The sequence below is a fragment of the Anas platyrhynchos genome, chromosome 23, assembly GCF_047663525.1.
Source record: "Anas platyrhynchos isolate ZD024472 breed Pekin duck chromosome 23, IASCAAS_PekinDuck_T2T, whole genome shotgun sequence".
NCBI lineage: Eukaryota > Metazoa > Chordata > Aves > Anseriformes > Anatidae > Anas > Anas platyrhynchos.
The window spans coordinates 4,014,958-4,035,159 of record NC_092609.1 but is presented as its reverse complement, the minus strand read 5'-3'; the positions used below and the strand labels follow the sequence as shown (position 1 = coordinate 4,035,159).

At 38.9% G+C, this 20,202-nt stretch overlaps 1 long non-coding RNA gene across 3 annotated transcripts in view; it reads left to right on the top strand.

The window, feature by feature from the left end:
• Positions 1-13,044, top strand: part of LOC119713570 (uncharacterized) — a 78,214-nt gene extending 65,170 nt beyond the window's left edge. For 2 of the 3 annotated variants that reach the window (XR_005260776.2, XR_011804758.1), the window contains exons 6-7: positions 10,043-10,196; positions 12,616-13,044. This is a non-coding gene — a long non-coding RNA (uncharacterized lncRNA). Of the gene's footprint in view, positions 1-10,042; positions 10,197-10,535; positions 10,815-12,615 lie in introns of those variants that run through there. The other variant, XR_011804759.1, reaches the window with a different exon arrangement.
• The last annotated feature ends 7,158 nt before the right edge of the window (positions 13,045-20,202 follow it).

Here is a 20,202-nt window from a genome sequence, read left to right as displayed (position 1 = left end):
TACTTCCCTCTGGTTGTCTTTGTCTTTACTTACTGTTTAGGAGATGGCAGCTGCAAGGATAAGTTATCTCTACAGAAGTGCAATTTGTAAAAAGAGAAAATACTCTTAAATTTGTGATTTTAAAGACGGTTTTGTGATTATCTAATGTTGGGGTTGGCAGCACTAAAATCACCTTTAGGGCTTTTGTGTCCCATTCCCTCTCAAGTTGCATTTGCAGTCACTTTCTCTAACTCTGAAGAGTGAACTTCTGATGTTCCTGGAGACTGTAGCCTTTGCGGAGTTTCATTGCTATCTTTTTCTTCTTTTTGCCTCTAAGGAGGTGTTTTCTAAGGTAGCCCTGCACAGTCTTCCCATGTTCTCATTCTTATGACCTGCAATTATTTGGTGTCTCCCCTGTGCTTTGCAAGAGCATTTGAGTTTCTTTCTGTACAACATGAATGGTATTCAAAAAAATAAATTAAAAGGCCTCTGAACATCTCAAAGATGAGGCATTTATATTTTTCCTATCTTTGCAATCCATTCCACAGAATTAGGAAGCAAAATTCAAGCTCAAACCCCAGGTAACTTTTTCTCCTCTTACCAGAGCTGCTTTGCAGGGTAAAGTGTTTTCTTTTACTGCAATATGAATAGCTTTTGGTGGAATATGTACAATTATCTAGAAAGATCTGTTAGTGAATTAGTCAAGGAAAGGCAAAGAACTGAGTATCTTCAGCTTCATACAAATAAATGAGCTACATCTGAAGATTTAAGCAATCAGATTTGCATAATGATCATGTTTATGTCACATTGTCACCTGGTTTACAAATTCAGTGAGCATTTCACCACTATTATCTGTCGTCATAGTAGAAAAATGACACATCCAAGCTAAAGCAGTTTGTGAGGCAATATGAATGATATTTTGTGCTTTCTAACATCTGATCTTCAAGAAGTTTATCTTATTTGAGGAGTAAATTCACATCACCAGATCGGTGGTTGGGAATGTGGGTTTAGTGCATCCAGCTTTTAGAGTTTTGAGCAGGGAAGTGCTTGTCTGAACTCTTTCCAGATTACTAAAGGTGAGTAAATGGCCATCTTCTGTATTCTCTAATATTTGTATTTCACTTTCTATTTTCTGTTATAAACTTTTCCACACATTTTTTTTTTTAACAGTATTGTTTATTGCAAAAATGTTTTGATTTCAGCAAGTTTTCCTCAGCCTCATTTTACAGAAAATTTTCAGCAACAGTAAGTAGAGTGTTGCACTTGTGTTACCCTGAAAATCCTGCAAACACTATTGTACTATTTGGATTGTTTTCATTAATTATTTTATGGCTGTTTTTCCCTTGTAGGCCTAATTAATTTCTCTCTGACTTCTAGAAACTTGGTTCACAAAATGTGAAAAGCACCTTTTTTTTTTTCACTTACTGAAGGAGGTTTAGCATTATCTCATTTCCATCTGTTTTCCTCCAAAACAAAACAAAACACATAAAAATCAATAGTTACAACAAAGATGCATCTCTTTATTATTGTGGTGAGTTTTGGATGTTTAAATTTGCAAATAAAGCATTCACTTTACTTGAGAGTCAGGAAAGAGAGGCAGGCTCCTGCTGAGGAATGGTTTCATAAAGAAGGATGTTTCCAGAAGCAACAGTTTCCTTTATATATGTCCATTCCTTCGCTTGTTCAGACTCACGCATCTTTTGAAGAGGCCAGATTTTCTTTCTTCTCTTTCTTCTCTTTCTTCTCTTTCTTCTCTTTCTTCTCTTTCTTCTCTTTCTTCTCTTTCTTCTCTTTCTTCTCTTTCTTCTCTCTCTTCTCTCTCTTCTCTCTCTTCTCTCTCTTCTCTCTCTTCTCCCTCTTTTCTTTCTTACTTAGCCCCTCAGTCTTGGCATCCAGTGCTATTTGTCACTTCAGAAACGTGGTGGCTGCAGCCTCAGCAGGTGTGAAACTAAGCATGGACCTGCCTTGCTCTGGGTGTTTACCTCCTCTATTCACACAGGCCACGTGCACCTTCCGATCTTGAACATTTAGAAGCACCATGGAGAGATTTTTAGCACGGTGGTTTTCTGTGCCCCAGTGTTGTACTCCATCGTGTGGAGTTGTGGCTTTTCCACTGCACATCGGCACCGCGTCTCAGATCTCTTCCCACACAGCACACCTCGCGTCTTGGGCGGCCTTCCTTTTATCTTCTACAAAACTGGACATCACAGACACCAGTACTTGTGAGAAACGGCTGCTGAGCTTTATGCCAACAGCAGCTCAGGGTGTGAAAAGCGTCCCGAGAGGCAGGAATAGGGGCCAGCCTGTTACTGCACCAGCTGGATGCCGCGGTTCCTTAGGCTTTGTTCTCTAACTGCCATGAAGTGGCTTGTTTATGATCTTTTTTGTTTCCCTCAGTGGAAACAGGGCTTAGCTCGCAATGAATACAACGGATTTGTTTTTAATTAAGGCAGCTGGACATGTCTTACAATTATTCCTCACCGGTTTGAAGATTTTAAGCATAGACTCTGGTGTGGGTGCAAAGCAGTGTAGGCTGGTGCTTATGTGGCAGGTAGAGCTGGGTAAAGGTTTTTGTGGTTATACAAAATATTTTATTGAAAATTCAAATCAGATCGTGAAGAAGCTACTTATAAATTCAAGTCATGTTTATTAGTTTTAGCTCAGATATGTGTATTTCTATACACAACAAATGAAAAGGGAATAATTTTATCCTGTTTACCCAGCAGGTGAGGGACCTGTTACCTCTCAGGCATGAGGCTTGGGTTTGAATCCTTCCCCCCTGCAGGAGTTTTGAACACAGGAGCTCTTAGAGCAGGTTCTCAATGCCGTTCAGACCTCTTCCTGAAGATGTCCCATCATTTTTTAAAACCCACGCTTTAACAATTCTGTTCAAATGCTTCCAGTTGCACCAGTGGACCTGATACCAAGACGCTTCTTGCTAGCCTGTTGTTGACCTCCACTGAAAATGATAGAGGTTAATGTTTGTGTAAGAAGCAGTCTGTAGGGTATAGGCTTTGTTAGCCAAAATTTTCTTTTATTTCATTTTATTTCGCTGAACTTATCTGTTTTTCAAGTATAAACTGCATGTGCACACATTTCTACGGCCAGATTGTCAGTAAGTAGTGCATTTTTAGTTCATTGGAAATTAATGAAGCTATAGGAGCAATTGGGAGTAAATCGGAGCTTCTGTGGGCTAGTGACTGAAATGCAAACTCAAATAGCTTATTTCTTATCTAGCTATTCAATCCCCTGAAATGAAATACTTATTCCCTTGGTAGATTTTTTTTTTTCTTTTCTTTTCTTTTCTTTTCTTTTTTTTTTATGAAAACTAAAAATAAAAATGGAGAGATGGAAAAAGTGAAAATTACATCAAACAAAACTGAAATCGCTTAGTTAGGCAAATGGTTGAATGGTTGTTTCTTTTCCCCCTAGATTTTTGCCCTTGCTTTCAGTCATGTTGGAAACCAGTCTTGCTATGCATTGTTTTCCTTCTTGTTCTTTCCATAATGCACTTTTCAGAGGATTTTCTAAAAGTACTTTTCCAATTTGAGTGCTTAATACATAAGGGTCAGGCTACTTTTTTTCCCCTTGCCTGTTGCTGCTTTGGCTGTAAGTAGAAAAAACAGTGAAAAAAAAACAACAGTCACGCTGGCTTTTCCAAGCTCCGTGTCTTACTGTGCAAAATAATGAAGACCTCACAAAAAGCCTATTCCTAGAGGAATACATCTTAATATTAACATTTAGTATCTAATGTACAATCTACAATAAAGAATGCCTGTAGTGCAAAGCACTGAAGTTGTCTGATTTATTCCAAATTTATGAAGGTATAATCTTCAGGCTCTAAATGAAGGACAAATTTAGCATCCAAATTCTTCGTATCTAACACACAATCTATAATACAGAATGCCTGTAGTGTAAGGCACTGAAGTTGTCTGATTTATTCCAAATGTATGAAGTTATAATTTTCAGGCTCCAAACGAAGTAGAAATTTAGCATCCAAGTTGTTTTTGCTGTTTTCCTTTTGTAGACTCCAGGTGATGGTGTCAGATTTTATAAAGTGCAGCTTTTTTTCTAGACCTAGAATAAAGGCACCTGGTTTTGTAGTGATTTATATAGTGGTTTTGTTTTCTTTTACAGATCTCTGGACACATCTCTCGCTTTTATTATTTTTCTCTTAAGCATGAAGCCAATTCTTCCACTAATGATATGTTTTCTTGTACAATAGCTTATAATAAAATCTTGAAAATAAGGAATTGTAATCTGTGAAAAAGCTTGTACACTAGGTGAGAGAAAATGTCCTCCTGAATTCATCCCCTTCAATCTGCCCAGCTGTGTGCCCATTTTATAATGTCATACAAAAGAATTGTTTAAATTGGACGAATCATTGCTTGGTGCTCTGCTGCTTCTCTGAAGGCAAGAGGTGGGAAGTTCAGTGGCCCGGGCTATCCAGCAATAGCATTTACCTTTTTGTCAGCCCTGTCCTGGATTTGAAGCGGCACCAATTCAGATGAAGAAGGGGTTGTTAATTCAGATAAAATCAAAACCTGCGTGCAGAGGCAGATACTTGGGGATGCTGAAAGTTGTGTGAAAAGTCGGTGATAGGACTGGAACGGAGGCGACATCTCACAGACCTCTATTCTGAGGGCTGCTTTCTGTGCCATTCTCCCTGATGCATCAGAGTGAGACTTCTGCCTTACACTTTTGAATGAGATTTGTCATCGTGCCCACAGCATTTGCTCCTTATTAACTTGGATTCGTGATGTTGTCATGAAGTGACTGTGCTTCCCTGTGTTTCAGTAGCATCTAATGCCAGAACCTGACCTGTGTTTGGATGTGCCATTATGTTAGCGATACTAAATAATATAGAAATGATACACATACAAATGTTGGTCTTACGACACTGGGAAAGATCCCTCAGACAACTTTTCACACCAGCTTGCTGTGATATTTTGGGAGTCACCTGTCCTGCCCTTCTGACTCTCCAGATTGTAGGTTGGCAGCTCCTTTCGGTAAAACTTTTGAGGTTGAATTGCCTGAGCTGAACTTGAGGGAAGCTGAGACTTGGCCACCGGCCAAAAAGCTCTCAAAGCGAAGCATCCCAGAAGGATAATGTTTTCAACCTTTCAAATCTCAAATGGTTCACTGCAGTTCTAATTACAGACTCCCATCAGAAAAACCTCACGTAACAAAAAGTGGGGAAAAAAATACAAAAAGTGTAATTTCTCTATACAAAGACAAGACAATTGATTGCAACCTATAAAGCTACCAATTATAGAAGATTTGCTTGTTGGGTGTTCTAACTGTTACCATAGAACAAAATTCAGGTTTCCAGGCACTACTGCAGTCATCTACTGTGACTGAACAAATGGGATGCTTTAAAAAACATGCAGTAAGTCACTGAGCCTCCGAGAGCCCCAGCCGTAAGCATTTAATTGCCATTGACAGTTCTGGCCAATTAAGTCTCTGTAATAATGATCGCATCAGCAAAAATTACTGGATCTTTTATGTTCAGAGAACCACAGCTCCTAATTGGAGTATGGTTTCAATGAAATCTTTTCTCTCCATTACCAAAACTAACATTAGAGATTACAGGGATCAGTGTTTCGATCAGTGGGTTGTGAACTTTGCTAGGGGTGAGAAAGGCAATCAGGATTATTGGAAGGCCCAGAAAATGTTAATATAGTTTAAAGGAAATAAAACGTTGCTCTTTCTCTCCTGTTGCCCCTCAAGGTGAGTTATTCTCCAGTTGTATTTGCAACATACAGTGGACGCTTAGAGACAGAGCCAAGTTTGAGCTACTGGGTTCTTCATTTCAAAGGGAATTATTACCTTGGCAAAACCATGGGGTGCTTTATGGCTTCTGGTCAGAAAGATATTCTCTCTTCACAATGTAAACTGCACTCACTTATGGTTTCCAATGCTATCCTAAGTATACAAATCTTCTGTTAATATTTTATGCACAATCAGGCTTCAAAGTGTATACTTACAGATTCATATTTGTTGCCGTAAAATAGTCAGATTATTATTCTGACTGCTCATATTTAACCCATGTAAGGAAATCATAGCAATACAGTAGTCAAAATACAAGCACCTCTTCTACAAAAATACTAACAAAACCTCTTACTTGACCAATGATACGTTCTACTTTTATTGTCCTGCAGCCCCTATCAAATATTTTTCAAGTGTTAGCAAAAGAAAGGCCTTGTTGGAAGGATTTGTTTGCCCTACTATTCTGTGTATTGCCATGCGAAAAGCCAAGCAAGCCTCCCTGCCTTTCACCTGCCCGTTTAGCAAAGGACTTGAGTGACTGATCTACATCAGCTGCTGCAAGTAACAAGGCAGCCCTGGGGAGGAAACAAGCTGGCATATTCTAGTCAATCTGCACATGGTCAGGCCACCGGGACCTCTGTTAAGAAAGAAGACCCCCTGGCAACACCAGCTGAATGAGCTCTCAGCAGATCAGAGCACAAGGTTTGCTCCCCGAGACAGACTCCCATATTAAGGGATCACACCATGCTTGTTGTTACGGGCAATGTTGTGTTATTCTGCTTTTATGCATTTCCCCCCCCCCCCAGGTTATTCTGTGAAATGCAGTTTTAAGCTCTTTTTCTTTAGCATTCATACCTCATTCTTTTTAAAGTGATATAGGATAATTTAATCAAGCGGTCTCTAAAATAATAGGAAAGTTATGCTAATTTTTGGAGATTAAAATGTATCTTTTTTTTTTGCTCATAAAGTAATGTGCTCTTACTTTATAAGTAACTTGCTCTTTTTTATGGAGAGTTGGAATTGTTTCTTTAATACATTACAAGCTCATCCGGAAAGGATCACACAGTGAATCCCTTGAGCCAAGGTAATAGACGCTGCCCCACGCTAGCTCTGCAGCCTTTTATGCCTTTCAGTAAAAGCCTGAGTGGGAATGTATTTTTTGTAGGAGGAGTTAACAGAAGTCTAATAATTGGATTCAGAAGGAGCAGATACTGTTACGATTGTTAATGAATGTTCATTCTTTAAAAGCCCTAAAGTTTCTGTTATTGCAGAGGCCACCTATGCTTTTATTTCTAGGCTCTGGGCTGCAGCACTAGACTGAAATTTAGGGCTCCTGTGTTTGCTGTTGCTTTCAGAATAGCCTTCATCCCTTACTTTGTTGCTTTATGCATCACTAGATATGAACTGGGGATAATAATATTCATCTAAGTTTAAGTGCTTTGATGTCAGCTGTTTAAAAAAGCAATACAAAACCTAGTGGTCTGGTGCTATTCTGGTCTGCCAAGGCTCCCAAGTTCTTCAGAGATTCATGCGTGTGCACTTCTTCCCCTATGTGGTACTGCTGTTTGCGGGAAGGTTTTCGTCTTGCTTTCCTCCTTCGGGATCAGGCCCCATTTCAGGTCCACAAGCTCCCAGAATAGCACAGCCCCCATCGCTGCCACTGATGTTCAAAGGAGCACTTGCTTTGGTCCCTGAGCGCTTCTGTGCTGCAGTACAAACAGAGCTCAGTGCTGGCAAATATTGGACTTCAAAATGACCAAAAGCAACCCAAAGGTTCTGCATCCATTCTCTGTTTTACCCTTTGTATACAAAAAGCCCTACCAAGTGCTAGTTGCAAAGCAGTGCTTCATAGCCTGCAAGTGTACCCTGACTTTGCACAGTGAGAATGACTGCAATGAGGGCAAGACACAGGAGAATAGCACCTACCAACGGTACTTTTAAATAACCCTCTGCTCTTTAGCCCCATGGGCACCATGGTTTTAACTTTATTTTGCTGTATGACATTAGGACTGTATCCTTAATTGTATGGTATAAACGCTCCAGTCTCCTATCAAACAAGATAACGTCTATTGTTCTCTTCTGGTCTTTTGTTTTATTTATTCCATAACTGTTAAAGGAGAGCTCATCACTCTGATGCTTATAGGGCTGTAGTAACACTTGTACCTTTTAATAAACAAACATTCATGGGAATGCTCAGGAGGACATCAAGGTAGGTTCCTGTGGTAAACAAGATGAAGAAGCCCTTAGTGACACTTGACTTCTAGCAGAATTTGTTGTAAAGCCTAATGATTTTCTTTGCCTGGGGTGGAACACAGAAAAATGATGAGAACGAGGGCAGGAATGTGCATTTTCTTCCGTGAAATGCATTCTGGGTCTGTGATAAGAATTAATCTGAAGATGAGACTAGCCTGCAAGCCTGGGTTTGCTGAACAAACGCAAAATTTGAAGGATGAGTCCAGATTCAGACCTAAGAGTGTGTGCATCCAGTGGTTGGAGTGCCAGGCTGAAGGACAGGCTGATACATAGTCATAATGGAGTGTGATCTTCATTCAAAGGCATTTATTTCTCGGTATTCTTATTTTTTACACTTGTTTGTGTTTCTCTGCAGACTATAAAATACTTTCCACAACAGTGGAAAGTATTTTGTTGTTTTGTTGGCCGAGGGCTTAGCCCTATCCTGCCTGTGCTCTGTAAGCAACGCAATAATGAAAGCAACAAACATTAGTTCAGGTCCTCATTCTGTTTCTGATGAGAAAATAAATCTTTATTTTTTAGGTTGTTTTTCTTTTTGCTTATGGGAGGGGAGTGAGTAGATGGCAAGGCTTTCCCCTGATTGATCACTATCACTTTGTGGTCTTTTCAGAACATGGCATTGACTTCAGTTCTTGTTTTCCTGTGCTGCTGACCCAGGGTCAGCTTATGGTGTCCTCTTTCTCACTGCTGCCCCTGTGTCTTTCCAGGAATGGAGCAATTTTGCTCTAGTGCAAGGGAAGAAAGGTTGATGGCCAGCTGGTGTTATTGCTTCTGTTTTCCCTAACCTCTTTTCCCTGCTGCAGAAGTGAAATAGATATAATCCTTTATGTTACGTGGTCTCAATTCATACTCAGCACTGAAGGGACCAGATAATGGAATTGGGAGTTTCTACCTGTAGGTCACAAGATCAAATTTGGCTCACAGTGGTAATGATCAAAACTGGCTGCAACTGAATGGCTCTTTCAGTATCCTGTGAGAAAAGAGAGTATTGGTTCAGCCAGATCCAATCCCTTTCTTTTTAAAGAAAATATACAGCATTTCAGTCTCAGGTGTCTCTTCTGTTTCAGTTAACTAAACTGGAGTTAAATTAGCTTTAAAGTTCATCAACTGCGTACCTTTCATGGGAACTGAACTTGTTCATGAAAGAAATGAAAATACAGTGTGAATTCAGACATGCGACTCTTGTAAATCAAGTGCAGTATTATGCACATTAGGGCTGTAATTTGGTATTTGTGGCGATTTCTGTACATACTCTTGAGATTTTCATGGGATTTTTTTAAAGCATTTTTGCATGCTTTAAGTCTTTTTTGCATTGCTAGAGTGTTATATAGAAGCATTGGCAGAAATTATAATCTTGCCCATTTATCTCTTTTAAAATTTTCACCTGCAAATTTTCCCATATTTACTAAATAATCATGGATCAGAAGATATTCATTTTAGATGACTCACTTTGATCAATAAATGTCTTGGTCTGTTTCAGTCCTTATTTACTTGAGTCGACCTACTCCAGTCAAGTCATCTTTGCGCATCAGGAAATGCAAAATTTTCACATTCCAGATTGCTGCTCCAGAAATAATGCCCAGGATTTTAGGAATGTGGGGCATGCTGAAGTGACTGCTGTAATAGTAAGACTTCATTTGGGTCAAGCAAAGCATTTGATTTACCAGGCTGCATAGATGTTTTTGGCCAGTGACTTTGTGTTTTGTTTTGTGAGAGTAGTGCTGCCTATATTTTTTGTCATGGATGCAGTAATTTATTCTCATGGAAAGAGGAATTATTGATGGCATTTTATCGATGACTCAGTTTTTCCTTGAAAGCCAATTTTGTCCGTAAATATTTGCTAATACAATTCCAAGTTCAGGTTCCTAGGTGGTTTTTACAAGATTGACTTAGAGGACCCAATATATTAATGTTAAGCTAAGTTTTTTGAATACAGTGTATAATCCCTTACTCCTGTATTTATCTCACTGCTTATAGGCCCATCAAGTTTTCCATCCAGTTGCTCATGAATAAATAATATGACATGCTGTCTCCTCAACAGCTGCTTTCTGCTCCTTCGTTCTGCCAGTGATGCAGAAAGTCACCGTGCATTTGCATATGAAATACCAGCTCCAAATCACATTCGTGCATCCTGGACAAATGCACAGGACAATAAATGAAGCACCAAGGAATGCTTTCGGATGTCCGTGGGCCAGGTAACTTATTTGAATATGGCTCAGGTGGTGGCCTATGGAAATCTTTATTCTCAGTCAGACTTGGTGCAAATTCAAGCATCCAGCAAGCCCCTGCCCTTTGGAACTATCCATTTGAGCATCAGCAACGTTTTATAGCTTGCCTGTCATAATGGAAACAGTTGGGGTCTAAACTGCTAGAAGATCATTGCACTTAAAACTGAGCACGTCTCCTGAATTGGAGTCATTGTGCAGAATAAAGAGGGCTGAGTGATAAATTTGTATATCGTAATTGTCTGTGTTATAGAAAGAATGTCTTTCAAATTTGTCTTTTCTGAATTCCTCTTATTGTTGTTTCTTCAGGGCATAAAAATCTTTGATGAAAGAAAGAAGAAAAAATAACAGCAAAACTATTTCTTTGTAATGACAGGAAATAGTTACATAAAACATGGGAACTTGAGAGATCTAAAAATCAAAAAAACTCCCAACCACTAAACAGAAAGCCTAGAATAAAAAAATAAAAAATAATAAAAAAAAAAATAGATCTTCAGCCTACCAGGAAATATGCCCATGTCCTTCTCCACTGCAAGTCCTTGTGTGTCCAGTCCTGGTGTCCTGCTTTGTCGTGTCTCCACCACTGTCCCATGTCACAGCTGCGTGCCAACCCCAGTGCCCATTTTCCCTCTCTGTGGGGGGAACATTCGAGTCTCTGAGCATGAAAGGTTCTGAATTTCTCTCCAATCTCATCCTGGATCTGGGCAACAGAAAAAGGGCTGCTGTGGCCCGGGGACCCGGCACGTAGCACATCTGGCTCGTGGTGCAGAGATTGCAGGACCTCTGGCAGTGTGGCTGTAATACAGGGTTGTGCTGTGTTGTAAATCTTTAAATAAATCAGGTCTTTAAATGTCAGAGAGATGCATAATACATAATAATCCATTACAATACTGCAGTAGGCACTGGGAGAAATTTAAGGAACATAAGCAAAATAATAGTTTTGTTGGCTAACTACTACAAACGAGGTAGGACTATGGTTGAGTGGCAAGAGTCTGCAAGAGAGAAGTCTCCAGCAATCAGGTGGCGTGTGTATTTATGTGGCTACAGCCCAAGGTGTATTTTGGCACATGAGAACAGGGTTAAGGTTGTTAGCGCAGCACAGAGGTTGTAGATAAGTGTGAAAAGTAAGATTGTAAGAACTATAAGAGGGAAGGAGTGAGGAAGGGCAAGCCCTGAGCAGTGGATCAAAACCACGAGTATTTGCCTGCAGCCTGTTGGGGTGTCCATTTGTGACCGCCTGGGGCTGTGCCCAGTTCTGAATTCAACACAGTCACAGCCAAGGCATCCCATATTCATGCACTGTGGAAATTCTTAATCTCGTCATTTTTATTTTCAGCTTATTTTAGATGTGAAATTTAGCATGATTTATTGTTGTCATTCTCCTGACTGGATGTAATCCAACACCCGAAGTCTTCTGAGCAGGGCAGGGTGTTAAAATGGCTGGATAGAATCAATGCATTCTTTTGATTGCCGTAATTTGTAAATGAATTAACTAAATCAAAAGATAAAAAGCTGACCTGGCAACAAGACTAAGTTGTTGGTGGATTTTTTTTCTTGGTTTCTTTATTTTTTCTTCTAGATGGAGCCAAACATTTGTTAGTATATAGGAACCAATAGCAAATCCTGAAACATCAGTTTGGTCAGTGGAAAGCAAAAATAGATGACAACTGAAAATCAAACCATGTTTTGGGAGAGTCCTAGGAAAAATGAGACAACTTGCTTAAAAAATAAATCCTCAAACATATCCACAAGCAAAAAACTCATTTATCCTGTGAAAGCACATATTAGTGTTTTCTGAGGATCTAAAACTTAATCAGAAGCAGAAATTAGAGCTCTGTCTCTTACTCTCTGGGAGAACTTTTTGTACAATTCCACCCTGAAATAATCATCAGTATCTTTCAAAGTGCTGGTTTTCTTGGCCACTTTGAGTGCTGTGCTCTTTAAGGTCCTGGCCATGTATCCCAGTAGTAGCTGCTGAGTGCAAAGTATTTAGGAACATCTAGTCCCCAGCAAAGGAAAAAACTGACCATAATACTTGCTTATTTCTTGCAATTATTTTTGTCATGTTAAAAGTGGGAATTTTAATGCTTGAGTTTTTGTTGAAGTGAAAATACATGAACGGGTTTCCTTCATAGGTCTTGAAAATAATCTGTTTAAGTTTTCATTTGGCTGGTTGTCAGCTGTCATGTATTAGATGATGTCGTTTGGGAGATTTTCTTCCTGATAAGTTTAAGAATCTAAAAAATGGATTTATTTTGTTTTCTTTTAGATGCCACTAAAAACACCATCTTCTGTTTTAATATGATTTTTTTTTTTTTATTGTACTTTTTGTGTGTTTGCTTCTCTTTCCTTTCCACCTGTCATTTTTTTGCTTTGTCTTTCCCTACAGAATTCCTTTTGCTTTGCTGGCTTACATTGAGGTATGGTTCAGTGAGGCCCCAGTGCCTTCTGGAACTACTTCGAGCAACATCATAAGCAAATCCATGTTTAATGAAGCATTTTACAAGACCAGTTTAAACCCACCTGCTAAAATAGCACATGGTTTACTTTAATATCATCTGTGGCTAAATAAAGGGATTTTTTTGTTTTGCTTTATTTGTTTTGCTTTCAAACTATAATTTACAGCTGTTGGTAAGAGCAATTAAACTTGGTAAGAGGAATTAAACTTTAAATTCAATAAAATACATCGTGCTTTAGTTAAGTAGGGATTTGATGAGTATATATTAGTGTAAGTCCATCCAGAGGAACGAAGCCCAAATGGTAAGGGGGTATCCAATTACTTTTGTCTCCGCCAACAGACATGCTGCTCTAATTAAAAGTCTGCATGGAATATTTATAACCAAAAAGAAGAAGAAAAACTCCCAACAGTAAGCCTGCCAAAAACAATGAGTGCGAAGTGGAAATCCTTCGAGTAAGGGAATCATAAACTTTGCTGTAATGCTTGTCTTTGTTTTCCCAGCTCTGAGGGCCTGAATGACAGTTTGGATAAAATATATATCGTGTTATTAAAAAATAAATGGTTGAGTTCACTGCAGAACTTACTAGACGAAACTGTGTCGCATTATGTAGGAGGTCAGAAGAGACTGTTGGATTGTTACGGATCTTAAAAAGTGCAAGAGCACTAACATAAGTAAGTCCATCATGAGAACTTGGTGGAGCTGATGGTGATGATAGGGGAACCATCCCAGATCTGCCTTCCCCCAGTAATCTCAAAAGGCCTCTTATCATACTTTTTGTAGGTGGATTTTGAAGGCATTGATGTCATTGCTCCCATGCTATAGATGTTTGGGGACACAATAAAATGAACTGGCTTGCATATAAGGGTCACTCGTGGTAAATGCCAGAGCCAGAAACAAGCCCAGGCCTCTGGAATGCTGCTCTCTTTTCTTTTCCCTTCTTTTCTTTCCTGCCTTACATTTCCTGTACTTGGGTTGTTTCTGAGGTTTTATATGCACCCTGCTGGCATTCACAAATATCCTTCATAATGGCTCTTTTTTGTGAGGTATTGAGTCTGGCATGCTAAATAGCACTGAAATGAGCAGTTACTCAGCCCTGAGCTGCGCGCAGCAGCATATGGATTAATAATACTCCTCAAAGAGGTATCTGTAAAAGCTGTGGGTGATGAGCAGCTTGGAAGAAGAGTCCCTGTCGTCTCCCTATATAGGAAAATTGAACGCTTAAGTGTCTGGTTCCAAGAAACGGAAAGCCAAAATTTTATACGGTGTGACACAGTTCAGTATTTCTTTTCTACCAGTGATGATTCTAATTATGTGTTACACGGATCTAATTCTTGCAACGATTCTTTTATTTATTTTTTTCTCTCTTCTTTGTTCCTGGAGTACTTAGTGTAATATTATGCATACTCATATGGGGAAAAAAAAAAGAACAACACTAGGGTATGTGCCCCACAATTCATCCTTCTGTTGAGTGGAAAAGCAATGGGAGCTGTTCAGAGCAGACAGGAATATTCTGCTTCATTTATATCATCTTTATCTGAATGAATTTCACCTCATAAATCCTGTGAGGTCTCTTCGCTTTGCCTTTCCTTAATTTCGTTGCCTGAAACCGTCTCTCTGAAAACTGCTACTTACAGCACAGCGTGAGTTCGGGGAGAGAAGAGAAGAAGGGGTCTCGCCCTCTCTTGCCTCTTGCACTCATTTAGCATATTGCTTGAATAGGTGGGTTGGGAGCACGCTGGCAGCTGTTAAAATGAAGTGTTTGCATTCTCCAATCAATGATAGCCTTCTGCAGACCTGCTCCTATAATCCAAAAGAGAACAACAACCGAAACTCAGGTGCTTATGTGCCATCGGGGCTTTCTCATAAATCTTGCTGTGGAAATTCCTAACCTTCCAATGGCAGTGTTAGTCTCTCTGTTATCTATGCAGTGCTATTGGAAAGGCTTTTGTTCTACTAATCCACGTGTAGCTATTTAAAAACTCAATTCTATAGAATGAATTTTATATAAACTTTGCAGATTTTGATCTTTGCCAAAAATTCCTGTCGGTCTGATAAAGCTTTTATTTCACTTTTTTTTTTTTTTTTTTTTTTTGTAGTCCCTTGGTTTAGAGAGGTGTGTTAACTATTGGAGGCAAATTCAAATTTCCTGATATCAGAGAGTGTTGTTTATCATTTAATACATGTATACCTAATGTGTGATATTTTTAAATATAAGTATTTGAGCTAGGGCTCATAGTGATATTTGCTACAATAGACTGCATTGTGCAATGCTCCTGCAAGTATATCCTTCTGATATTTTTAGCAGCTTGGATAATACAACTACTCTGCTGTCCAGCAGTATAGCAATCAATGTCTTGTTTGCCAAAAAAAAGAACTGACCCACCTCAACTTCCCTTAATTGCAAAAAGGAATTTTTGAGCTGCCTCCCTGCACTCCTCAAGGGCTGCATTTGGTTTCATTTTGACTAGGAGGGCACTGAGTACCCTGTGGCAAGTGGTCCAGGGCTGGTGGAGGGCATCAGGAGTCTTGCAGAGTCAAGCTCTTGTACAGGGGGATTCTTAAAGCTTCTGGATTGTTTTCAGCAGGTCTACAACTCTACGTGACATGGAAAAAAAAAACAGTAAACTTAATAAATCAAAGGTTGGAAGAATAAAGAATTATTAAGTAGATAGGCATGTTTCTTTTCTTATTGTTTGAAGTTTCCACAATATTCTTGTGATCTTGGATGTTTTTTTTCATATGCAATAGTGTCGAGTATTACAGGAAATATCTGACCATGTTTTTCCTTAAAGATTCCAAACATTTGGATTTTTTTTTCTCTAAAATTATTGTAGGGATTTAATAGCATAGTATAATTTTCTCATACTAAGGTTCATCAAGGATGTGTTTGCAGTATGTTTTTCAGAGTAATGCTGATGTTGCTGTCAATATTCCATTTTCTGTTTTTTTTTTTTTTTTTTTTTTTTTGTTTTTTTTTTTTGTTTTTTTTTTTGAGCATCACTCTATGTTTCTTCAGAAGTATGTTGCAGGAAAATGTACAAGTGCTTTTCTTTTTAACATAGACTTAAAGAAAAAAGGGAGGGGGGAGAGGGGCATGAGGGAAATAAAATTGTTTTTCAATGCAAAAATTATGATTTGATTACTGAGGAGGTTAGCTTGGCAGCAAAAAATACTTTGGAAAAAAATAAAGGAAAAGCTTTAAAATATATTTCTTTCCATAGTAATTTTAAGGAGATAAGTTTTCTGAAGTGGATACAAGTCATTAAGCTGGAATTTGGATATGCATCATGAAATGCACATAATAGAATCTGTACGTGTGACAGAACTTTCTCCATCTCTAATGAAAGTTCATTACGGATCTTTGCATATTCTCCTCAACAAGGCCAACTCATTCTGCCCCAGTAGATCAATTAACTTTTCTCTGCCATCTGTTCAGCCAGCCATTAGTTCTGTCAACATCGCATCTTCTGGTGGCTTTCAACAACAGAAGGGCTTTCAGAGGCTGGGGGGAGGCAGGTGCCAGTGGTGTGCTGGAGTGTGCTTGCTGTACATGGTGAGAGCAGATGGGAAGACCTTGAGAAGAGAGCCTAGCGATGGTGCACAGCGATTCTGTTTGTAGGTTGTTCTTCATTCAATTAAATTATTGTTGTGTTTGATGTTCCTCATGCTTGCTGGCATAGGGTAAGTAACTCTGTCAGTGTATTGCCTCTGTTATACCCCTAGCAGAAGCCTGACTCTAGTTTTGTAAAAGCAATGTAATCGATCCCTATCCTTCCGTGAGCTTTGGGTCAGCCCATAGGAGACCAAGCGTGGGCCTACAGAATTACAGAAGGATGCTGAACTGGCGCTGGGGCCAGAAGCTCCCTCGCAGAACGCGGTGTCTCTTTTGGGAATGGACAAAAAGTTGATGGGATTGAGAACAAGAACATCTGATGGCTGCTGAGGCTTTTTGTAAATCTGGCTGCTGAGAGCTCTGCTCCAGGATACAGCGTGTACTTACACAGCTCTGGATGTAATTCTCGTCTCCCAACGTTACTGCAGAATGGAACATGGAAATGTAACTACAGAGGGTGCACTACAGGTTGCACGTGCCAGTGTTAAAAGACACCTGTAAATCCTTGGGTAGAAAGAGGGAGTTTCAACAAATGGATTTTTTTTGGGGGGGTGCAGTGGTAGTTATTCAAAGTCTTATCTAAAGCCCGTTCAGATCTGTACCCCTCAGAGCACAAACCCTGTCCAGCTCTCCTTAGTCAGTCTATGACTGGTCACAGGTCACAGAGGCTCATCTCTCTTGAGATGTCTTTTTGGGCTGAAAGAAGAGTGTTTAGCAGCAGAAAGAACCAAGTTCTGAGTTTACTAATATCCAAGGCCTCTCTACGCTTCTATCTTAATGCCATTAATAAAGAATTAATAATAACAGAAAATGAAAAAAGCCTACTGCAAATACCTTCCTTTAAGAACAACTTGAACAAATAAATGAGGAAAGTTACATCTTTTTTTTTTTTTTCTTTTCTCACAACTGTTACCTAACTTGTTATTGCTCGGTAGACAGTGACTGCAGAATTACAGACCTCTGGCTTTCAGAATTTTTCTTTCATCTCTGCAGAAATGAATCAATATTAACAACATTATGGTTTAAAATAGTAATAATCTCTACTGAGTTCCTGTTTCCTTTGAGATAGATTATTTTCCCATACAAATGGTTACTCTGGGTCCTTTCTTGCTTGCCATTTCACACTCTGCACCTGGGTTCTTCAGTAAATCCTTCATTATATCAGATTTTACCTTATTTGTCAATATTGTAGCCAGCTGTTTGTGTCTCTGTGGTTAATGTCTTGTTGATGCTTCCCTCAGAATTTCCCATTTTCTAGGACTTATAAATTAGCTTTAAAAAGGGGGAAGAAACTCTCTAGCTGAAAATTCAGACCAGCATCAGAAATGAAAGTGCTTTAAAGATGTGTTAAGCTGCGCAGCAGCCTCTCAAGGGGAGAGATGGGAGCCCTTTTTCTTAAAATCTTTAAATGTTGCTCAGAACAAGTTCGGTATAAAGTACTGCAGGGAACAATCTACCATTGGCAGAGGAACTGCTTTGTATTTTATTTATATAGTAAGAGGAGTGAGGAGCAGGAAGACAAGAAACAGCACCAAGTAACAAGTTAACAAGTATTTATTGTGAGTGTAAATCATATGCTTGATGTGAAGAGGGGACATGGTGTTACTAATAAAAATAGAATTGGGTGACCTAGATAAAGCTTATCACCTTTGTCTTCCAGGATATATCATCTGAAAATAGCTACAGAACTGGCGTGAATAGAAGACTGTGTTTGGGTACGTGGAGAAAAGACCCACCTATAGCTTGGGATTCCCTTTTACAAAGACTTCACAGAAGCTACCTGTGCATAAATACTGGGCTACTTTTAATTCCTGAAGAGGTCGATTCTTGTTTCAGAAATAGTTTTCACATTCACTGCTTTCTCTCTGAAATGTGAGTGCTTCCTTTAACCTGAAGTGCAAGAACCTAAATTACAGAAATGGTTGGAAACTAATTAGGGATCAGAGGTGCCGCAGCGTTGGGAGCTCTGCAATTGCACAGTGCTTCCCTTTCAAACAGTGGCAATTGGCAGATGCAGCACAGAGATTTACATTCATTGCAGAGGAGTTTGGACTAAGCATTAATAGAAGGGGCCATAGGAAGGAGGGCTGGGAGCACTCTGGTTTTACACCAGCTGTGCCAACACCAGCTCCTTACCCTCCTCGCAGTAGGGTAAAGGACATTGGCTGCGTGTTTACATTTTAACAATTTCTATATTCACGTCCTCTCTGCTTTTCTCCATAATGTTGTTTTAAATCTCAAAGTTTGTATATTTTTCTTTAAGAAAACACATCTGGCCTTTCAAAAAGGTAATACAAGCAAACTCCAGTGGGGAAACAATAGGCTGCTGCTTGAAAAGAAATTGGATTCAAGGTTTAGGGGGAAGGACACTGTATTTTTTGGTTAATGATAAGTAAGGAGTTTGACTTTCAACTTATTAAACATTCTTAAACTTCTTAAAACTAATTTTCTGTAGGTATATAATGGTACGGGAGCCCTCGAGGCTGCCATACCCCAGTAGATAGGTACCTGGTATGGGCTCTAAGAGTGGACTGTAGTCCCAATTATCTCTTATTTCTTTGGTGAGCATAAGCAAGTCACTTTGACAGCATGCTCTTAGAACCCTTCCCTGGCTCCTTGTCACAAGGAAGCTGATGTGTAGACCTCTTCTACGAAACAATTTGATGTGTTATGATAAATGTTTAATAATTGGGTAAATATTAATCTGATAAGGTGTTTAGTGAATTTAAATCATATTGTTGAAGTTAATCCTTGAAGTATTAAACTGCAGTGAACAGAAGATACTTCACTTCTGAGTGGCAGCGTTCACATTGGCATTTCTTTGATGGTCATTAACTTAACTATTGCAATTAATTCACCTAAAATTTCCTGAGCATCCATCTATAGATAAGAGCAAGATGCATGTAAAGGGGTGTCTGAGTATTTTTTCAAATTGTGTCTTTGTTTCCCAGTGCTTTCTTAAGCGAATGCTCAGACAATGCCTAACAGAAAACAGGCTGTTGTAAAAACAAAATTAGTGTCAAAAAGATGCTTCTGATTCTAGTTCCTTCAGTTTGATCAGGAGAATGAATAGATTATTAAGACTCAATATCCTTATATCATCTCCTGCCATCAGTAAGGAGAGGAAATAAGTATACAAATCACTAAATTGCTTCAAAGCTGCTTGGCAACTGCAAATTACAAAATTGATCATCCAACTCATTTATATTTCTTTCAAAGAAGAGAAGAGCAAAAAAAAAAAACACCAAACAGTTCAGGATTATCGCAAGGAATAAATCCTGTTTCAGGCTGTACTATAATAGCATCAGGACTTTGTCAGGAAAATAACAAAATTCAAAGCATGCAATAGTAGTATTAATAATGATAAAAAAAACTGCTGCACTTCCTTTCAGATTTGTCCTTTTTGCTTCCTCATCCCCAGAGCAGGCTTAAATGTGAATATAACTTAAACTTGGCTGGTTTTAACCATGAGTATTTTTATATCCAAACAGAGTATATGACACTATTTTATTACAATTTATTTTTTTTCTTTCTTCTAACTGGTTTTAGTAACCTGGAACTGCAACAGAGGAAAGCATCACATGTGTGAAGAGTTTATGGGTCATGCATATAAAACATGTCATACACTATTCCCTTTGTGTCTTTTCCTGGTCACAATGTTCACTGTTTTTTATATTGCTGTTGTGTATATTTGGTGCTACATAACGTTCTTCCAGAAAGGACCAACTTTGGTGACAGCGGCACTTAAAGCACTATGTCCTTGATCGATATATCAGGAATTGGATTAAAAGTAGGTAAACAGTGAAATCTCTGCTCTTTCACAATTGTTTGTGTTCTTAGAAATGCATTAGCTTTCTGGCAACATTATTACATCCTCTAACTCCCTGAAGAAGAATCCCATATA